Genomic DNA, 20,824 nt, shown 5'->3' with positions numbered 1-20,824 from the left:
AGGCTGGCAGGGGAGGGCAGTTAGGGGCGATCAGGCTGGCAGGCAGAGGCGGTTAGGGGTGATCAGGCAGGCAGGTGAGTGGTTAGGAGCCAGCAGTCCCGGATTAGAGAAGGTGCAGGCCGGGCTGAGGGACCCCCTTCCCATGCACGAATTTTGTGCACTGGGCCTCTAGTTTTAAATAATTTAGAGAATTAATATATATCAAATGCATTAAGTTCTTCCAAACTACAATATCCTCCAAAATAATTGTATGTCTTTAGTGCCTACCCCAGTATCTACTACATAAACACACTCAAGTATTTGCTGAATTAATAAAACACAATTTAAAGTATACCTTTATAGTTAAACGTCTATAGTTAGCACTCTATAGTACTCTAATTTGAAGATTTAGTAATAGGCCTTTTTCTCTCTCAGAACTTTTCAGTACCTGTTTTCTCAAAGCCTTAAGTACATGTCTAAACCTGTCCAGCAATTACATTCTTAACATATTAGAATGTTACAAATTCTAAGATGACGTAATACTTTTTGTCAAGGATCTTATCACTCTCACTGTACAAATCAGTGCTCCACCATGGTTAGAATCAAGTTCAAAGGCAGAGGTTTCCCTCATTAAGATTACCTTATGAAAAATAAAATTATCTGCAAGGATTTATTTGATGGTCTGCTTTTAATGGAATAAGACCTGAAGAGTTGAAGAGTTTCTTCATTACTAAATCTGTTTAAATTAGTTCGTGATCAGTTTTGGAAAAGTATTTTGCACATGGTCTGAAGGACAAAGCCATTTCTCCTATGCATTCAAAGTAATGCTTATTTTCTGTCATTTGTAAAATAAAATTCACAACCAAATTATTTCCATTTTTTTGCCCTCTTTAAAATACTGTACCTCATATGCTTGTAGCCAGTCTATAAGTTAGCAATATTTTTAGAAGTCATTTTGGTAGCATCTTCATCTTTGACCCAACAATTCTAATTCTAGCCCTCTATTCTACAGAAATACTGACAAAAAATTTCTCCAAGTATTATTTATAAGAGCACAACTATTAAAAATAATATAAATGTCCATGTTAGGAGTGTGTTAAATAAATAATGATACATCCATGTTATAGAATCTAATAGTAAAAAGAGTAAGGTAGATCTGCATATAACAATATTGAAGGATGTACACTATATTCCATTGAAAGAGGGGGGCGAGGAGAAACCAAGAAGCCATTTTATATAGAGGGAGCTTGTTGTTTAAAGAATAAAAGGTATTTTGTATGTATGTATGTATTTGTGTACATTAAAAAGGTATAGGAGAATACGCAACAAATAAAAGATTATGACAGAGCTCTTTCACTTTATATTTTATATATTACTATATTATTAAATTTTTCCCAATTAATATACATTATACTTGCATTCCAACACTCCCTTCTGTATTTTTTTTTCTTACTAGAGTTTATTTTAGGTCAGAAGTGCTAATTGTTCTATGTTCATATGTTCAATTTTACCCTCACTCTACCTCAAACTAATGATAATTTCATTATAAATATAATTATAGATTCAAAGGAAATTTCCCTTCAGTGTTTAAAAAATATTTCTTCGTTGTTTTTGTGCAAAGGATTTTTCTGATTAGATTCCAGTGCTATTTGTTATTTGTCTTTCTACTCTGGTTGTTTTGGGGGTTTTCCTTTTATTGCTGATGTTTTACCTTGTGTTTCTTATCATGCTTCTTTATTTCATTTTTTGTATTATTCTGCTAGAATTTAGCAAACTCTTTTAATCAGAAGTATCACATGTTTTTCAGTTCTAGAAAATTAAAGAATCACACCTCCTTTGCTCTCAGGAAATCTAGAAATTCTATTAGACCAGTCTTTTTTAACCTGGGGTCTATAGATAGGACTCAGGAGAGTCCATGGACTTGGCTGAAATATAATTACAATTTTATTTTCACTAACTTCTAACTGGAATATCATATTTTCCACCATCTGAATTGTAGGCAAGAAACCACAGCAGTTTTGGCAGTATCTGTGACATTATCACCAATAGAAATCACAGACATTTTCATATTATATTTCAATTATATTACATTTTTCAGACATATCAAAAATGATAGTCAACTGGCTGTGAGACCTTGTTATTTAATTTGTTAATATGGTAGTATATCATAAACTTGTAATATTTTAAAAATTGCATTTCAGTATAATTTCTTTTATAACCTTACCAGTATATATTTTAATTTTATGCATTTAAAGGTATTACTCTGAGAAGATGCTATGATCTGAGTGTTCTTGTCCCCCCAAATTCCTATGTAGACATCCCGATGTTCAATGTGATATTATTAGGAGGTCCCCTTATAACAGAGGCCCTGAGAACTCAGCCTGTCCCTTCTGCCATGTGAGGACACAGCTAGAAGGCAGTGGCTGTGAACCAGAAAAAGGGCCCCACCAGAATTCGACCATGCTGGCACCTTGATTTTGAACTTCTGAGCCTCCAGAATGGGGAGAAGTACTTTTCTGTTGTTACAAGCCACCCAGTCTGTGGTATTCTGTTACACGAGGCTGATCAGACTAAGGCAAAAGGAATCCATAGACTTCCTAAGCAGCCAGGGAGATCCAAGGCACAAAACATTTTAGGAACGCCTGCAACAGACTGATGCTAAAATCTCTGTAACCTTAATGCTGCTTAGCTTTTCATCGTTTCAGTCTTTCTCTCTCTTCATCTCCTTGGTTAGATTAGAGAGAGCTAGAAGACCCAGCCAGGGCAGCACATGACCAAGAGCAGCAGCTCTGATGTGGTGGGAGTCTCAGCCCACTACTCTGCTTTCTCATTTGATTACACCTTCCTTACTTTTTGAGTATTTATTCATCTATTTTTTATCAGTACTGAAATTTTGGTGAGGAAGGGAGGGAGAGATGACTAGTATGCATTTCATCGGCCATATTACAGCTTGGATGCATGTATTAATTTTGCATTCAGAAAAAAGGGAAAAGATGCAATAAATACTACATTCTTTATTTCATTTTTTAATATTGTAAAAATAAACTCTTACAAACTATTTTACGAGTAAGAAAACTGAGGGTTGTATAGGCTAATCAATGATTCAAAGTCATGTAAGTAGTTGATAACAGGGCTGGGACTAGAACTCAGGTCTTCTAGCTTCTTCTCTAGTTCTCGCTCTTTTTAGCTATTTTAGGACACATCTCTTTCCTTTCCAGGAGCTAATGGTGCTCATGTTATAAACCATATTCTAAAAAAAGTCATCATATTATTTACAGGGTGAGGAATGAAGCAGATTTACAGTTGTTCATATGGATAATACAAGAATAAACTGTGTTTCACATACTTGCAACTATAAACCTACTTTGGCTCACCCCACCTTGGCTATTGTACATATAGTTCTATTTACCTAAGATACTGTTTGTTTAGTTGGTCAACAATTATTTTAATATGTGCTAAGTGCTGACTTGAATGCTATAAATATAACATTGAACAAGACCCAGTCCCTACCTGCATGGAATTATAGTCAGTCTAGTAAGAAGGATAGGCATCAAATGAATACTGAATTCCTTGTCTCTTTTTATTGTTTGTTAATCCTCATCTGAGGATATTTTTCCTTTGATTTTTAGAGAGAGTGGAAAGGAGCGGGAGAGACAGAGAAAGATACTAAACATCGATGTGAGAGAGACACATCAATTGGTTGCCTCCACTAATCAAACCCGGGACACTTCAGTCCACGGGCCAGTGCTCTGTCCACAGAGCCAAACCAGTCAGGGCTCCTTGTCTCTTCTTTTGCTGATCTTTTCTACTCACCTTTCAAGATACGACTCAACTGCACCTTCTCTGTGAAGCCTTCTGGGTAGAATTAGTTGCTCTTCTCTGAGCTTCCACAGCACATGTTCACACCTCCGTTACCAAATGAGAACAGTCTTGAGGTTTTAATATTTAAGTTAACAGTATTTCCTGCCACCCCCCTTACCTCTATCCCATATCCAGGAGGGAAGGAATTCAAGGATATGTTTGCTCTTTCATCTTGATAGCAACGACAAGACCTAGCACAATGTCTGGCACATAGTAGGCAATAAACACTTGAATGACTGGAACTGAAGGCAAGAGAAAAGAATGGAAACTTCTCTATGACTCTTTTCTGCATTCTGTATATCCAGTTGTGTTTTTTGGGTTTTTTTGTTTTGTTTTGTTTTGTGTGTTTTTTTTTAGTTAAACATAGCATTCCCGTACAGGTCCATGTGGCTCAGTTGGTAGGAGTATCATTCCATACACCGAAAGGTCGCAAGTTCAATTCCTGGTCAGGGCACACACCTAGGTTGCAGGTTTGATCCCTGACCCAGGTCAGGGCACATGTGGGAGTCAACTGATCAATGTTTCTCTTTCTCTCTCTCTCTCTCTCTCTCTCTCTCTCTCTCTCTCTCTCTCCTCTCCCCCTTCCCCTTCTCTCTAAAAATCAATGAATATGTCCTCGGGTGAGGACTTAATTTTTCTTTAATTGGCATTCCCCAATGATGATTTTTAAGTTTATGATTTGCAAAAACCCATTTTGATTGTTTGGGCCGGTGGCCAATATAAATGGAAAAGACGTGAGCACTTGCCAGCTGTTGTTAATTATACAATTTAAAGTCTACTCAAGAATGTATTGAGAAAATCCACCTTTGCTTCAGTTTATCTGAGTTGACAATCTATACAACCTAAACCCACTAAAATCCACACCTCCAAATTCATTTAATTCTGAATGACCTACGACTCCAGAAATTGAATCCCTAAAGAATCTCAGGTTCACTAATTGGCTAACTCTAACTCTTTAACCTTTATAAAATTCTTTTTGAATGAATGCTGACAAGTCAGGTATCTGAGGTTCAAGAAAAAGAAGTCAAAATTAATTCCATATTTACATGACCAGGAAAGGGCCGTGTCCCCTGGAAGGAGAAAGCAGTTCCCCTTGCCCTCACCTCAGAGCTGGACACCCCTTCAGGAGGGAGACCCTTGGGGAAAGCAGAGACCCTGGGGATCACAGACACACAGTACCTGTAGCGGGATCCCTGACAAAAATGGGCCTGAACTTTGTGAAGGCTGGGGTGGCGATAGTGGCTTGCATGTTGTAATTTCAGATCTTCAAGTTGTTTTCAAGAGGTGGAAACCTTCATTCATTTTGAGGCTGATTCATCCTTGGTTTGGAGGAAATGATCAAAAGGTATGAATTACTAGATACACTAATATTGAACCAGATCCTTTTCTGGAATGGAAGTGTGACAACTGTGACTCCAGAGATACGAACTTTTCTGCAGAATAATATTAAAATTTGCCTTAGTTATGGGCAGAGTGACATCTCTGTAGCTGGGAGCACTACTTCCTGGAAGATGTAGGTGTAGATCGCCCCAGCCAGGGTGGTATTGTGTATTTGAGTAGAGATTCTCGAGCTTCCAGTTTAAAGAGCTTCTCACGGGAGATTGGGAGTGAAGACTCTGGGACGACAGGGAAGCTACAGCTCTGGGTTTTTACTTCATGCGGATAAAATGCCATAAAAGGAAACAGGAGTGCACTAGGCTGAGTCCAAGAAGACTGGCCTGTTATTATCTCACACGTGGTAATACTCAAACCCAGACTTGGGGAATGTGCTCCATTGGATATTTCACTTTCATGTGATGATCTCACAGAGGCCATAGGAACAGACCTGACCCCATTGGAGTTTCCCCAGAGGAAGTGGATAGGAAGTGAGGGTAGGGAAGACAGGCCTGAGATGAGAGACCACGGGGAGGAATGTGTTCCTCTCCTGGGACTTCCGGAGCTTGGGGGCGTGGGCTTCCAGTAGGACGGACTCACTGGAGGTCACCTCCACAGGGAGAAGAGAAGCAGACCCTGCCAGATAGCCCGAGCCTGGGAACTAGGCAGGAAGGCACCTTCAAGGCCCCGAGGCAGCCTGTGCTTTGGCTGTGGACTCTGAGAGCATTCAGGATTCATAGCCATCTCTAAGTTTGTCACTTTTAGAATTCCTTTCTCGTATCCTTAACCATTTTGTAAAAATTTTGTTAAATGGTACATCCTAGGCCCTGTTGTGATGCAGGAAAATTTAAAAAGGATCTGGCCTTAGCCTGTTTGGCTCAGTGCATAGAGCGTCGGCCTGTGGACTGAAGGGTCTTGGGTTCAATTCTGGTCAAGGGCACGTTCCTCGGTTGCAGGCTTGGTCCCTGGCCCTGCTCAGGGCATATGCAGGAGGCAACCTATTGATGTGTCTCTCTCTCATTGATGTTTCTCTCTCTCTCTCTCTCTCTCTCTCTCTCCTTTCCTCTCTGAAATCAATTAAGAAAAAAAAATATAATGTATATATGGGTCTGTGTCCACCTTTAGGAACATTTAGTAAAGGGAAGAAAAGCCTCCCCTAAAATCAGTGTAGATGTGGTGGCTTCAATTGCAGAGTTGCAGGGGGTGGCAGGTGACCATGAGGGGGGAGGGGGGAGTGATGGGTGATGAGCAATCTAAAGCCACAGAGGTGGCGGGGACAGTATGGGTTTGTGGAACACGTGAGCAACTGGGAGGTGCAAAGACCTATTTATGAAGAGGAGCCTCGTAAAATGTGAGACTTCCTGTCATCAGAGAAGATGAAAGTTTGAGCCACAGTAATTTGGACTTTATAAGGTAAACCTGACCTCATTTTTAATCATAGTCTGGTGAGGTGTGGGAGACTGGGTATACGCATCTGGAATACACTATAAAATGTAGTCTTGGTGTCTTGGTAACCTGTTTAACATAAGGTTTGCAGAATACAAAAGCAGGTCTAACATGGGTTCCCAGTTGGATTTGTGGAAATCATATTGATCACATCTGGTTATCTATTCGTTAGTAATCATGTATTGGATCCCAGCATGTGCCAAGCAGTCCAGTAGAAATCAAAGCAGGTCCACTGAAATGGAGCTGGTATAAACTCCTCAACGCTGAAGGTCAAATTATGATCCCATGTCCAAGTCTCCTAATTAAAAGAAAAGTGACTCGAGCCCCTCAGGCTAGATGAGTGTGAATCTTGTGTCACGTTCTTAGGAACCCTTTCCCTTCTTCTAGATCTTCTAAGAATGCTGGAGGGTGTCTACTGCCCTCTTAGGAGAGCCATTTGACTTCTACTTCAAGCTAAGCTAAGCCCTGACATCCAGTGTCCACGCTAGTCCTTGATGCCCCAAGGTGTTGCTGTTGAAAATGGATGCCCACTGTTGTCCAGGTCCTGTCAGATGCCACTGCTGTCCAATTCACTGTGCAGAGCAGCATGGGACCTTGATGGAGGGACTCCATTCTCTCAGTGCCGTGACCAACAGAGAATGGCCCCACTGGACCTCCTTTCCACAAGATGCAACTGTTCTCCAAGCCCCACAGGTAGTCCTATGACACTTCACTCAGACGGGCTCAGGTGTCAGCCCTACAGACTGCAAATCCACTGCCATATATGTCCCAGGGGTCCCACCAGAGGCCAGTCCACTTTCCTTTTCAAACATAAAAATACAACAGCTATGTTCATTCCTTTCTGACAATAGACCTTTTCATGCCCTCAGCTACAGTGACTATCTAGATCAGCGGTTCTCAACCTGTGGGTCTCGACCCCTTTGGCGGTCGAACAACCCTTTCACAGGGTCGCCTAAGACCATCCTGCATATCAGATATTTACATTATAATTCATAACAGTAGCAACATTACAGTTATGAAGTAGCAACGAAAATAATTTTATGGTTGGGTCACAACATGAAGAACTGTATTTAAAGGGCCAGAAGGTTGAGAACCACTGATCTAGATGGTCTCCAGGGCTACCATTCTCCTGGCAGCAGTTCTCTGCTGACCCAAGGTCCTTCTTTGGCAATAGAATGTAGAAAACTTGCTCAGGCCTCCTAGTGTTCCTTGGTGTACAAATATCATGCACTATTTTGATACTAAACTGCCACACCTTGCATGCCTTTGACAAAAAATTCAGTGACCTTCATGATGAATTTTAATGTTTCTCAAGCTTCCCAGCTCCTAAGAACTGATTGTAAATAAAAAAAAATCCAGGCTTTACTTCTGGAGGTTCTAATCCAATGGGCTTCAAATTAGATCTAGGAATTCATCATATTGTTTAATCCAGTAGTTTCCAAAACCAAACATTGGGGTCACCTTGGGGAGCTTCTGATCCAATAGAGATGCTTTGAATCTACCTAGGATTTTTTTTAAAAAAACTTTTTAGTCAGACTGGTGTGGTTCAGCAGTTGAGCATCAACCTATGAACCAGGAGGTCAAGGTTTGATTTCCAGTCAGGACATATGCCCAGGTTGCAGACTCAGTCCCTGGTAGGGGGAATACAGGAGGTAGCCATTCAATGATACTCTCTCATCATTGATGTTTCTATCTCTCTCTCCCTCTCCCTTCCTATCTAAAATCAATAAAAATATATTTAAAATAAATAAACTTTTTATTTGGAAATAGATTCAAACTTACAAAAAAGTTATGAGAAGAGTACAAAAACTTTTTTTCTGAACTATTTGTTAACTGTTAACAAGATGCCCTAGTACTCTCAAATACTTTAATATTTCCTACAAACAAGGACACTTTCTTATAGAACCAAAGAAAACCCATCCAAACCAGGAAAATTAATATCAATAGACTACTCTCTATTCCTCAGATCCCACTTAAGTTTTCATAATTGTTTATAAAACATTTTTTAAAGTAAAAGGAAAGTATAAAATCGTGCTGTATTTATCTCATATCTCTTTAGTCTCCTTACTCTGAAAAATTCCCTAGTCTTTCCTTGATTTTTACCACCTTGACATTTTAAAATTGCAGGCCATTTATTTTGTCAAATGACCTCCAATTTGTTGCTTGAGTTTCCTCAGGATAAGATTCTGGTTATGTACCTCAGAAAGGAATATCATAAAAGTGATGTCATGTCTTCTCATTGCATCCTATGAGGTGGCACACAATTTTGATTTGTTCCATTATTGGTTATGAGTACTTTGATTAGTTTATTTAGATGGTATCTGCCAGAATTGTCCACTATGAAGTCATTCTTTTTTCTCTCTGTAATTAATAAGTTTTCAATGAGGGAGAACCTTAAGACTATATAAATATCCATTTCCTCATTAAACATTCTATTTATTTATTTATATCAGTATGTAATCATGGATTTCTATTTTATCCACTGTAATCATTACTGTACTTATTTTGAGGCTCAAATATCTCAGGTATGACCAGTGGGAGCCCCTTCAAGTTGTCTCTTGTGGTCTTTAGACATGCTCCCATCATTTTTTTTAACACTCCTTTGTTGTTGTTTTTTGGCACAAGATGTCTAGGTTTATTTTTTATTTTTATTTATTTATTTACTTATTTTTATTGTTTAGAGTATTACATATAGTATTACATATGTCTACTTTTTCTCCCATTGACTTCCCCCGGCCACCCCAACCCCCGGCACATGCCCTCACCCCCCTAGTGTCTGTGTCCATTGGTTATGCTTCTATGCATGCATACAAGTCCTTTGGTTGATCTCTTACCTGTCCCTCACTCTCCCCTGCCTTCCCTCTGAAGTTTGACGGTCTGGTTGATGCTTCTCGGCCTCTGTATCTATTTTTGTTCATCAGTTTATGATGTTCATTTCTAGGTTTATTTTTACTTTCATTGCCCCAACACTGAAATCAGCCAACCTGCAAAGAACTATGGTCCCTTTTAGTAAAAAACAGTATGTCAAAATGCCTCCTTGCTACTGGGGTGTTGCTGCTCCTAAGTCTTTCAAATGAATGTGTGTGTGTGTGTGTGTGTGTGTGTGTGTGTGTGTGTATCTTACAATATATATTACTTACTTCTAATAAATATTATATATTACTTACATCTACGTTTATTTCTGTCTCTATTTCTATATTGGAAACTTTGAGAGCCTCCAATTCCAACCTAACATCATAAATTTCATTCTAGTTTTCTCCTGTTCCATATTTGTAACTCTGATAGTAAGAAACCTCCAATTAATAAATTTACTTATTGCCCTGGCTGGTTTGCTCAGTGGATAGAGCGCCAGCCTGCAGACTGAAGTTCGAATCCTGGGTTCGATTTGGGTCAAGGGCACATGCCTGGGTTGTGGGCTGAGGCGCCTGCAAGAGGCAGCTGATCAATGATTCTCTCCTATCATTGATGTTTCTATCTCTCCCTTTCCTCTCCCTTCCTCTCTGAAGTCAATTAAAAAATATATTTTTAAAAGGAAAAATAAATAAATAAATTTACTTATTTATGAATCTTTTCTCACCCTGGTCCCTCAACACCAATGCAGATGCCTTTCTTACCCTCTGGGGCACTTACGCTCCATCCAAGCAGGAAGATGCTGCACTGAGACATCTTTCAGTTTGCTTGGACACTCTCACAAGGAGTAGGGAAAGGCTAATAGTTGAGCTGGGTTTTAAAGGATGAATAGGAGTTTACCAGGAGAAGAAAAAGAATAAGGGAATTGCCTGGCCACCATGGCTCAGTGGTTGAGCATCGCCTTATAAATCAAGAGATCATGGTTTGATTCTCAGTCGGGGAACATGCCCAGGTTATGGGCTCCATCCCCTGCGTGGAGCATGCAGGAGGCAGCCGATTAATGATTCTCTCTCATCATTGATGTTTCTATCTCCCTCTCCCTTCCTCTCTGAAATCAATAAAACTATTTTTTTTAAAAGAATAAAGGAATTTGTTGCAGGAAGAACTACTTCTTTAGGTTTTGGTACATGTGTGAATGCTGAAATCTTTATTAAACATGAAAACCTCCCATGAACATTATCATTTGGGTTGGGGTGTGAATTAGCTGTTCAGATCAGTCTATGTGGTGTTGTGTACTGGTTTTTTGGGGGCAATATCTAGTAAACAAGAGCATAATACTATATTGGCTAATAGTTAGAAAATTTGTTTGTTAGAAAAATCAATACATGCTAATATTAAAAATTTAAATATTTTAGGGACTATACAATGTTGAAAGTTAAAACCCCCTTTCATCCCATCTCCCAGAAATAACCAAAGCAATAACAATTGTATTCTCCTCATGAATCTTTCTATGCATATACTACTAATTATGTGTGGCTATAGTTACATTTTCCCCCAAATTGAACTTATGATACCACTTTAAACTTGGTACTTTTAACTTAACATTTCTTGGATAGCTTTCTATATTAGTACATAGAATTATACTTAGTTCTTTTAAGAAATATTTTTTCGTTTTATTTTTACCATTTTTCTTTATGTTTATTCACACACTACATAAATTGTCAATGTAATAAAAATGATATATGTAAATCAATAGCCTGTCATAACCCCCCATCTAATTACACTTGTTTATCCAGAGGTAAATTGTTGTCTGTTGGTACATGCCTTCCTATTTTTCCTTTATTCATTTACACATGTTTGTGTATAGCATTTTCTTTTTTATAAAAGGGATGGTGGGCAATGTTGAGTTTCAGATATTATCACATTCCCAAGCCTGGAAGAACACACAGTGACTGAAACCTGCCCATCACTCCAGGCCTTTTTTTTCTCAAGGCCCTCCATTCTCACTTGTATTGTGGCCACTGCAAACATAACATAGGCACTGGAGATTGAGCCACCTTAAAGAATGAGGTGCATCAATAAGACCCTCCTGGGATAGCAGACCCCTTGGCATTCTTTTCTGGGGGCTTTAGCCCCGCAAAACCAAGCTCAGGAGAAACAAATGGCAAAAAGAGGAATATGTGTGGGCCCCTTGGGCTCCCAAGTGCCTCAGCCTTCAGGTTTAGCTAGAGTTTTTTTCAAGGGCTCTAGACTACTTTGCCTCTTGTAGCCAGAGGGATGGAGTTTGAAGCATGTACGATCTTGGATAAAGCGCAACAAGGTCTAATCATCAGTGATTGGAAGAGCAATGTGCAGTAAGAGCCAAGTGGGATTTAACTCAAAGGCATTTTGAAAGTTTGCTTCAGAGTTAGAATTGCAGCTTTCTGCCCCAAATTTCGCCACAAATATTCTATAGGCATTTTTTAAAGCCCCCAGAGCCCTTAACTAATGTTATTTAAGGAAATTTTATGTGACTAATTGTACAGATTGTTTGCTAACTTTTGAGCAAGAAATGATCTCAAAATACCCTGATGTCTACTGATATTTCAAGGTAAGAGAATACTCTGGAATGCTTCCCATTTTCCAAATGTAATATTTTCCAAAATAAATGTTGGAGTAGCTGCATGGTTGATACCCTGTGAACATTTTAATTCACACAATAATATTCTGGAGTTTATGGAAGCTTGGCCTTTTTCCAAGAGGTTTGGAAGTCCAAAAGACGGCTGTTTCTTCTCAGTGGGAGAAAAAATGGAGGATGTGAATCAGAATTGGTAAATTGGAGAGGAGGTCACAAACGGAATGGAGCTAAATAGGGAAAAGTGCAGTGCAATCTTCAGTGGGAGGAAAGCCAGTTGCACAGAGGGGAAGGGCTGGTTACCATTAAAGGCTTCAAAATTAGGCCCTTGGAGGAGAATCGAATAGGGAAGTTAACAACCCCCCGTTTCTCTCTCTTCTAGAGGACGGGGCTGGTATAATGAGATCCAGGTGCAACCCATCCTTATCTGTTCAGAAGCCCCCCGAAACCTCCGATGCTTGTAGCTCCTGTGCCTCCTCTTCCAAGGAGCCTGCCCTGATGGCCATATTGCAGTCATCAGATGACATCACACTGTCAAGATGATCTGTTTCCTTCTCCTTTGCCCATGATCTGAGATTCTTGAGACCAGGATATAAAAACACACACAATACTTTTGTGCTGGATGTTGATTGAATGAGCCTCTCTGGCTGGAAATATTCCTTCTCTCCTCTGAGCTCTCTTGGCGCTTGGCACTTACCTCACTCATATAATTTTTTTCACATTCTACTTTGTACTATAATTTCTGTACATGTTAGCTCCATTATTAGACTCAGAATTCTTCTATGAGAGATGAGATAATGCATGTAAAGTATGCCCCGTGTCAGCTGAATAAATGATAGCTATTATTATTTGTGTAATGGGGTGCCTGGAGGAGTAGAAAATATATTTTATTTTTAAAAAATAAGCTTCAGAGAATCACTTTGAAGCAGATCTTTGTTTTGCAAGAATGAGTTGAGAAACCCTTCTTAATTATACAACTACAAGAGACCTATTGCCGTGGAAGAAGGGAATAATGGGAAGTCTTAGTATTGAAATATCTATTCTTTCCCAATCCCCTTCGATAGTTGCACCACTTCAGGAGGCACCATTCATATTATAACCAATGTGATGGGTGCCTGTACTCTTTGAGGATGTCTGAGGCATACACCCTGAGGGATGTATGACACCATGTCTGAGGGATACAATTCCTTCTGAATACAATATGGATGGTGCCCCTGAAGTGTTGCAAGGAGGCAGTCATAAGAAGAGGAAATAAAGGGGCTCTGACCCTTTCTCTTTGAGGTTCAAGGTTAGTGGAACTCAGATGGACTGGAATGGTGCTGACTGAGATCGGTTGGCAGGAAAGAAGATGAAGGGCCCCAGAAAGGTACTATCCATAGGAGAAGGGCTGTCATTGGAAGGTTGGGCCCAGCAAATGAGAATGCCATTGGGAAACAGTAAGAACACCAGGAGTGTGTACTAAGTGAGCCAAGTGGAATGCACTGAACCTCGAAGGCAAACATTGCTGAGTCATGCAGCCGGGCAGGATCTGGACCAGCAATAGTACTACCACAGCCATAGTCAAGCCCAGTGAGAGAATAGCGGGGACCCAGTGTGGCAGAAAAACAGAAACTTTTGCATTGATCAATTCACCAGTTTTCTCTCAACTTGGCTTTTGGAAGTGGGTCATAACCCTTTGGATTAAGGAAATGTTTTGAATTCTTGAATAGTTCAGGGCAGAGAGATACAGGGTGAGCAAAATTAGGTTTACATGAGTACATGAAACATAGAGTTCATTCTCATGTTATTATTTGGAAATTATTGTATTATTTTCCATACGAACAATGTAAACCTACTTTTGTCCCACCCTGTATTGAACTTTCTGCAAATGAAGGCAGAGCAGTTAATTGAAGAGACTGAAGGGATATAATTATATTTGGATTCCAGAATGATAAATGAGGTCATCATGGTTTTATCTTCTTTATCATCGGCATTAGCTTTGTACACTCAGAGCATCTGGCACATGATGGGTGACCCATGAGACCAAGGGATCTCAGGAAGCTCACTTTCTTAATAAAATGGAGAATTCAGGCCTTCCCAGAGTCCCAATGTGAGACAGGCTCCCTGGCCAACTCAAGAAAGACCTGAATCCCCACAGGGCAACTATAACCAAAACACCTTCCTGGGCTGCCTGCAGAGCAGGTTGGAAAACCGGAGCCGATCTGAACACCCTTTCCCTGCTGCTCTGCATTTCACCTGAGGCTGGTCTCAATTTCACTTCAATGTCCCTGTCCTGCACAGTGTATGCTCAGCTTATGACTGACCAGCCAGCTGGCCGAGTGTAAAGTTCCCATGTTGAAAGAATTGGAATAGTTCATGATCAATTTATTCTAGACATGAGATCAGAGTGACAATCCAAGGAAACTAGATCCTTGTGGTTTTATTTACTATTAAAAATTAAATATATCATATCAAGAGAAGCATTCCATTTATAATTTTTTAACCATATAAACAAGAGTCCCTTCTGGCCCCACCTTCTTTTCTGACTACAGTGTGATGGTCAAGATCATGGGCTTTGGGCCAATCAGCACTAGATTTGAATCATGTTTTTGCAACCTTTTAGTTGACTGATCTTCAACAACTCAACTTCCAAAGTGTGTTCTGGTGTATAAAAGGGGATTACAAGTGTACAAAGTTCATAAAATTAAATGAGAAATTTAATGTTAGGCACCATGCCTGACACAGAATAAGCACTCAATAAATGTTAGCTACCACTATGTATTATTTCCTTCATCACCAAACTCTTCTCTGCTCCCTTTTACTTATTTCATGTTCACACTTGAACCCACGGCAAAAACAACCAAAATTCAAAAAAAAATTTCACATAATCATATATTATTAGATCATTGTTTTATAAAAATGCATCATATAACACACAGTCTTTTGCTATTTGCTTTTCTCATTTAATTAGTGAACATGGATGTACTTCCAGATCAACAGATTGAGACCCAATTCATTCAAAATATACCTGCCAAATATGATTGTGTCACAGTTTATTCTACTTTCGCTTATTCCTGGATATTCAGGATTTTCCAGTTCTTACCACCAATGTTGCAATAAGTATTCTGGTATATAAACCCTTTAGTATACACCTATTACTTCTGCAGAACATGCTCTTAGATTTTCAGGTCAATCTACATGTGTATGTGCATATATACTTTAAATTTTAATCGATGGTGCAAGGTGACTTTCCCCAAATATCACATTCCCATAGTTCCACAAACTTATCAATTTGTCTGTGCAAATATTCAGAGAGGCAGAAAAGCATGATGGTTAAGAACAGAAGCTCTGGAAGAAGAGAACCTGGTATGAATCCTAGCTTTCCCATTACAGGCTGTGCAACCTTGATCAAGTTAAGTAACCATGCTGCACCTCAGTTTCATATCTGTAAAATGGGGGTAATAATGGTCCCTATTTATTATTAATATGTGTAAAATGCTTGCAACAGTATCTGTCACATAATAAGTACTCAGTAAAGGTCAGCTACAATTATAGTTACAATGAATTGAAATCTTAATATGATCAACTCACTATATATCCTCCCGTGTTTTAGGATGTTGTTTTTTTTATCATACAGGTATGGCAGAAAATTCTCCTGAACGTATTTCAATGGGATACAACAATCTCAGCAGTTAATAATACAAGCCAATCCGGATTTTCCTGCTGTCCATAGCTGACACGTTGTTTAACAGTGTTCCTCCATGTGTTCTGAAAGTATGTCTTTCTGTCTATATTTTTCCTGTTTAACGAGCCCAGCCCCAGAGAGCAGTGTTCCTGCACTGTACACAACCGCAATAGCTTATGGCCATGTTGCTACAGAATAGCTGCCAAGTTTTCACAGCAACAAACAGAAAAATCTCCTATTCTCAGCCCCATTTTTTATTTGAGAGGATGTCAATCTCTTTGTGTGAAAGGAATTAACCCCCAGAGAAAATACAGTTTTTAGGTGTGTGGTTTTTTTTACAAAGGACTAGGGTGAGCACTTCATTTTTTGAGTCAATGCTGGAGGAATCCACTCTGCCTGCTCTGAGCTGTGTTGTTGGAGCATGCCGTGAACATTCCAAGGACGTGTTTACGCCAAATTCCAGTTTACCGTGGACTCAAACAAACAGAAAGATCAAATATTTGAAACTTCCTCTGCAGGCTACTGTTGTGACTAAGGGACAAAAGCAACGGACAGCAGACTTAGAGACAGGAAGCTTTTCTGAAGCACCTTTCAGGGACTATTGCAGAATGAGACCACATTCAACTTCCCTGAACCCATCAGGCATTTACTAAGCACTTACTACATACAAGGCAGCATCCTAGGTACTGGTTGGGTGGAGCACCGAAAACTAGGAAAGGATTAGGGTACTCCATGGCTACCATTCTGTTGGGGGAGAAAATATGCAGGCTACACATTAAATCTTTCCTGGTTTCTGTCAAGTAAGAGAAAATCCCACTAGGACTGACTTAAACAAATGAACAAAAAGTATTAGCTTATGTGAGGAAAGGTACTGAGGAGCTGGCCTCAAATGGGGCTTGAGTGGGGCTCATTGGAACCCCAACTCTCTCATCTTCTGGGTCTGCTCTCCCAAGTGCAGGCTTCGCTCTCAGATCCTATGTGCAGGGAAGATGGCTCCCCGGAGCGCCAGGTCTATATCCTCCAAGACTCTACTAGTAGCCTGGCAGAAAATAGGACTTCTTTCACAGCAGTATGTTGTCTTGAAAGCGATTTGCAGTGGCTTGAATTTGTTTGCAAGCTTATCCCTAAACTTACCACAGTGACCAGAGGGATGCCGCGTTCTAACTGGTCAAGGCTGCATGACTCGGCCGGCCCTGGAGACAAGGATGAAGTCAGCACTTGTCAAGCAAGTGGAACGAGGTGGAGAAGATGGGGAAATAAAACAATCAGAGTTCTATTGCCCGGAGAGGAAGAAACAATTCAAAAACAAGTATAACAGGGGAATAAATATAGCATGATGAGAGGATGCGGAATAGATATTTTCTGGCTTTAAGGATCTAAGAAAGAACCACTGAAGTGCAAACAAGAATGAAATGAAGTTCAAATCACTTCCTAGTCTGAGAATCTGTGATTATGGAGATTGCCCTAAAACACACAGCCCTTATAAAATGCTGGCAGTGTGATTCAGGGCGGAAGAGTTCTTTCTGGCTCTGACGTCAGACAAGTCTGGGTGTGAGACCCAGTCTGCTCCTTACATAACCTTGGGTCTCAAAGCCTGTTTGCACCTATAATATAGGGGTAATAATAGTCCCTGCTTCATAAGGATTAAATATGTTTATTATTATCCAGTCCCACATGTTGGGACTGGATCCCCAAGTCTTGAGAGAGTGTATGTCTTTTTTCTTTCTTTCTTTCTTTTTTTAAAAAAATATTTTTTTATTGATTTCAGAGAGGAAGGGAGAGGGAGAGAGATAGAAACATCAATGATGAGAAAGAATCATTAATTGGCTGCCTCCTGCACGCCCCCTACTGGGGATCAAGCTCACAACCCGGCCATGTACCCTTGACCAGAATTAAACCTGGGACCCTTAGGTCCACAGGCCAATGCTCTATCCACAGAGCCAACCCAGCTAGGGCAGAGAGTGTATGTCTTTCTATCATTATCTTCCATTTCCTTTTTAGCCCACTGAAATTAGGGGTCCTCCTCATCAGACCAATTAAACTTCTCTTACTAAGGATAGGAATGTCCTTCTAATAGCTGAAGCTAATGGATAATTCTCAGTCTTTGTTTGATCTGACTTCTGTATAATACTAACACTCTTGATCACTACTCCCTCCTTGAAATTCTTTAATCCATTATCTTCCATTATTTTTCACTGTGTCTTTTCTTTCCATCTATATCTCCCTTTCTTCTCTGTATTCTTCTAAGGATCCTCTTCCTCTGTCCACCTTAGATTTTGGGTTTTCTGGGAGTTTATCTTTGTTCTTATATTAGGGATATGATTATCATCATGACTGCCTGTTTGTTTTTTGAATAGCCTTTCTATGTTAGGGGAAATTCCCATATTTAAGTGTAAATTTTCCAGTGTAGTAGTCATCCTCCTTTGCAACAAAAATGCAGGCACATACTCTTGATACTACCAATCACTTCAAACCATATGAGACTAAACTAGAAACCTGGTAGCCGTGAGTTTTCACCCTCCAGTTTCCCATCTTCTCCAGCTCCAAGCAACCACTAATTTACATTCTGTCTCTACAGTTCTGTACATTTCAATAAGTGGAATCATAAAGCATGTGGTCATCGGGGACTGACTTTTTCACTTAGCATAATGTTTTCAAGGTTCATCCATGTTGTAGCACATGTCATACTTGATTCCCTTTTATGACCAAATAACATCCCATTGTATGAATATATCATATTTTGTCCATATCATAGTGGACATCTGGCTTACGGCAGGTTCTGTTATTACTACTACTACTTTATTTTAGAGATAAGAAAACTAAATCTCAGGGAAGTAACTTGGCCACGTTCAGCCAGCTAGAAGGTGGCAGAACTGTGATACACAAAAACCTAGGTGTATCTGATCCTTTAGTTCTTGCTCTTACCACTTGCTCTTACCACCACCTCTTATCATGCTATAGAATCCGCACAAGAGGAGCGATATTGTGCGGATTCTATAGATACTAGCCTTGCTCCCCAAAAATTCTCATTGAAAATCTTTTTAGGAGGATGACTAAAATTCCATCCTAAAAAAACAAAAACAAAAAACAAGTAGGTAAAACTATAAAAAAAAACATGTTTAAAAAAATAAGCAACTTTTTAGAAGAATTTAAACAAAAACAAAAAACAAGTAGGTAAAACTATAAAAAACATGTTTAAAAAAATAAGCAATTTTTTAGAAGAATTTCTTTTCAAAGTTTGGGAAATTGTTTTCAGAAAAAAAGTAAAATGACAAGAACACATGCAAAAACGAAAATCTTTCATTGAACTATGAACTCTTAGCAGAGGAAAGAACTTCGGAAGTAGTTGAGTCCCTCTCTCTCTGGAATCACTTCTAAAATGTCCCTCATTCTGCGACCAGCCTCCTGAAGCCCTTCCCACGTTCGATGTTCACATTTAAATAACACAAGTGCACAGAATCATTTCTTGTTGTTTTTGGAGCCGAGGACTGTGCTCTGTATGTTACAAAGCTGCTTCAAGGATGTGACCTTTCTTTAAAAAACATATAATACAAGAGGCCTGTCTCCCTTATTTTATTATTTCTTATGTTTTAAATGATTAAAAATTATGTGTTGCTTTTATGAGATGACCTTTGTCATCAGTTTGACTCCCCAGTTTGTTTAAATCCAGGCCCCCAGAATTTGGTCCCACCCAGTTGGCCCAGAGCAGCCAGTCAACATCTGGAATTGTGGTCAAGGTGGGTTTCCTACCAGGAACTGAAGTAACCATGCAGAGTTCCAAGCCCGAGTTAAGTCTTTTCAACTTCCTGACCTCTGTGCCAGCATTCTCCAGCTCTTTATTGTAGTTGGAGCTGATTCTTATATCAAAATTTCTAAGTCCCTTATCATGACGGATCATGAGTGATGGATGCCTTAGAACCCAGAGCAGAAAAGATCCCAGCCATCTCCACAGCAATGTATCCTGCACCAACAATGACACTGCAGCTAGGCAATCTTCCAGTTAAAAAAAATCCATCACTGGCTAGTCCTGGACTGGCACCTGGCTCTCCTGCAGATGTGAGGGTGCGCCACCTGTTGCAATCAGGATGGGAGGAGCAGTGGATTTCCCCCCATTGATCTCTACTGTGGGCTTGGGATCACACATGAACCCTGCATGGCCAGGGAAGATTTCTATATGGGCCTTGGTTAGATTATTTTGGTAGATGGTGTTCAGGTTGCTCATTGAGACATCCCACTTTTCCTTAATAACTCGCCAACTGAACTTACTTATCACAACTTTGAAAGCCATAATCAACATGATCATGTATGAATTCAGAGTGGACAGCTGTGTTCCACATTACCTTTTTGGGTACACTTTCGGACATTCATGCAAGTGTCAACCAGCTTGTGGCTCTCCACCACGGTGACCCTGGCATCCAGCTTGGCAGCCTGAGACACACTGACCAGCCCAGCTGAGCCACTGCCGATCACCACATAGTCGTAGTCTATGGCACTGAGAGCAGTTGAAGGATCCTGCGAGGGAATTAAGCAGGAAAATTGAGCTTAGCTATCATATTTTAAATCTACAACAAATAAATATTAATACATAAAACTTACATAGCACTTACTGTAAGCTTCTAAGAACATATATTGATTTGTCACCACAACTGTTTGAGGTGCATGTACATTCATGTCCCCATTTTGCAGATGAGAAAATTGAGGTGCTGAGTATAAGTAATTTATAGAGCTGATGGGTGGTAGAGCTGGTATTTGAATTCAGGCAGTCTGAACCCTAGATTTGGAGTTTTTTTAAAAATAGATTTTGGGTTCTTAATCACTTCCCTCCTAAGCCAAACAAACTAACTAACAAACATAATAAAAGCAAAGAAAGAAAAGAATGGTTATCAAATCTCTAGGAAGGAGGCTGTTTAAAAGTAACAAAAGGTAACACAATATTGAAAAGCAATACATTAGAGTACCCCAAAAATGTTATTCTGTGCCCCAGAAAAACCAAAATCAAATGGAAAGCAACAAACATGAAGAAAGTATCTGCAGTA

The 20,824-nt window shown here is 39.7% G+C and overlaps 1 pseudogene; it reads right to left on the bottom strand.

The window, feature by feature from the left end:
* Nucleotides 1-19,386: 19,386 nt before the first annotated feature.
* LOC102241990 lies at nt 19,387-20,459 on the bottom strand (annotated as a pseudogene).
* Between the last annotated feature and the right edge of the window lie 365 nt (nt 20,460-20,824).

The sequence above is a fragment of the Myotis brandtii genome, unplaced genomic scaffold, assembly GCF_000412655.1.
Source record: "Myotis brandtii unplaced genomic scaffold, ASM41265v1 scaffold468, whole genome shotgun sequence".
Lineage (NCBI taxonomy): Eukaryota > Metazoa > Chordata > Mammalia > Chiroptera > Vespertilionidae > Myotis > Myotis brandtii.
The sequence above is the reverse complement of the archived record's forward strand: the minus strand, read 5'-3'. Positions and strand labels throughout refer to the sequence as shown.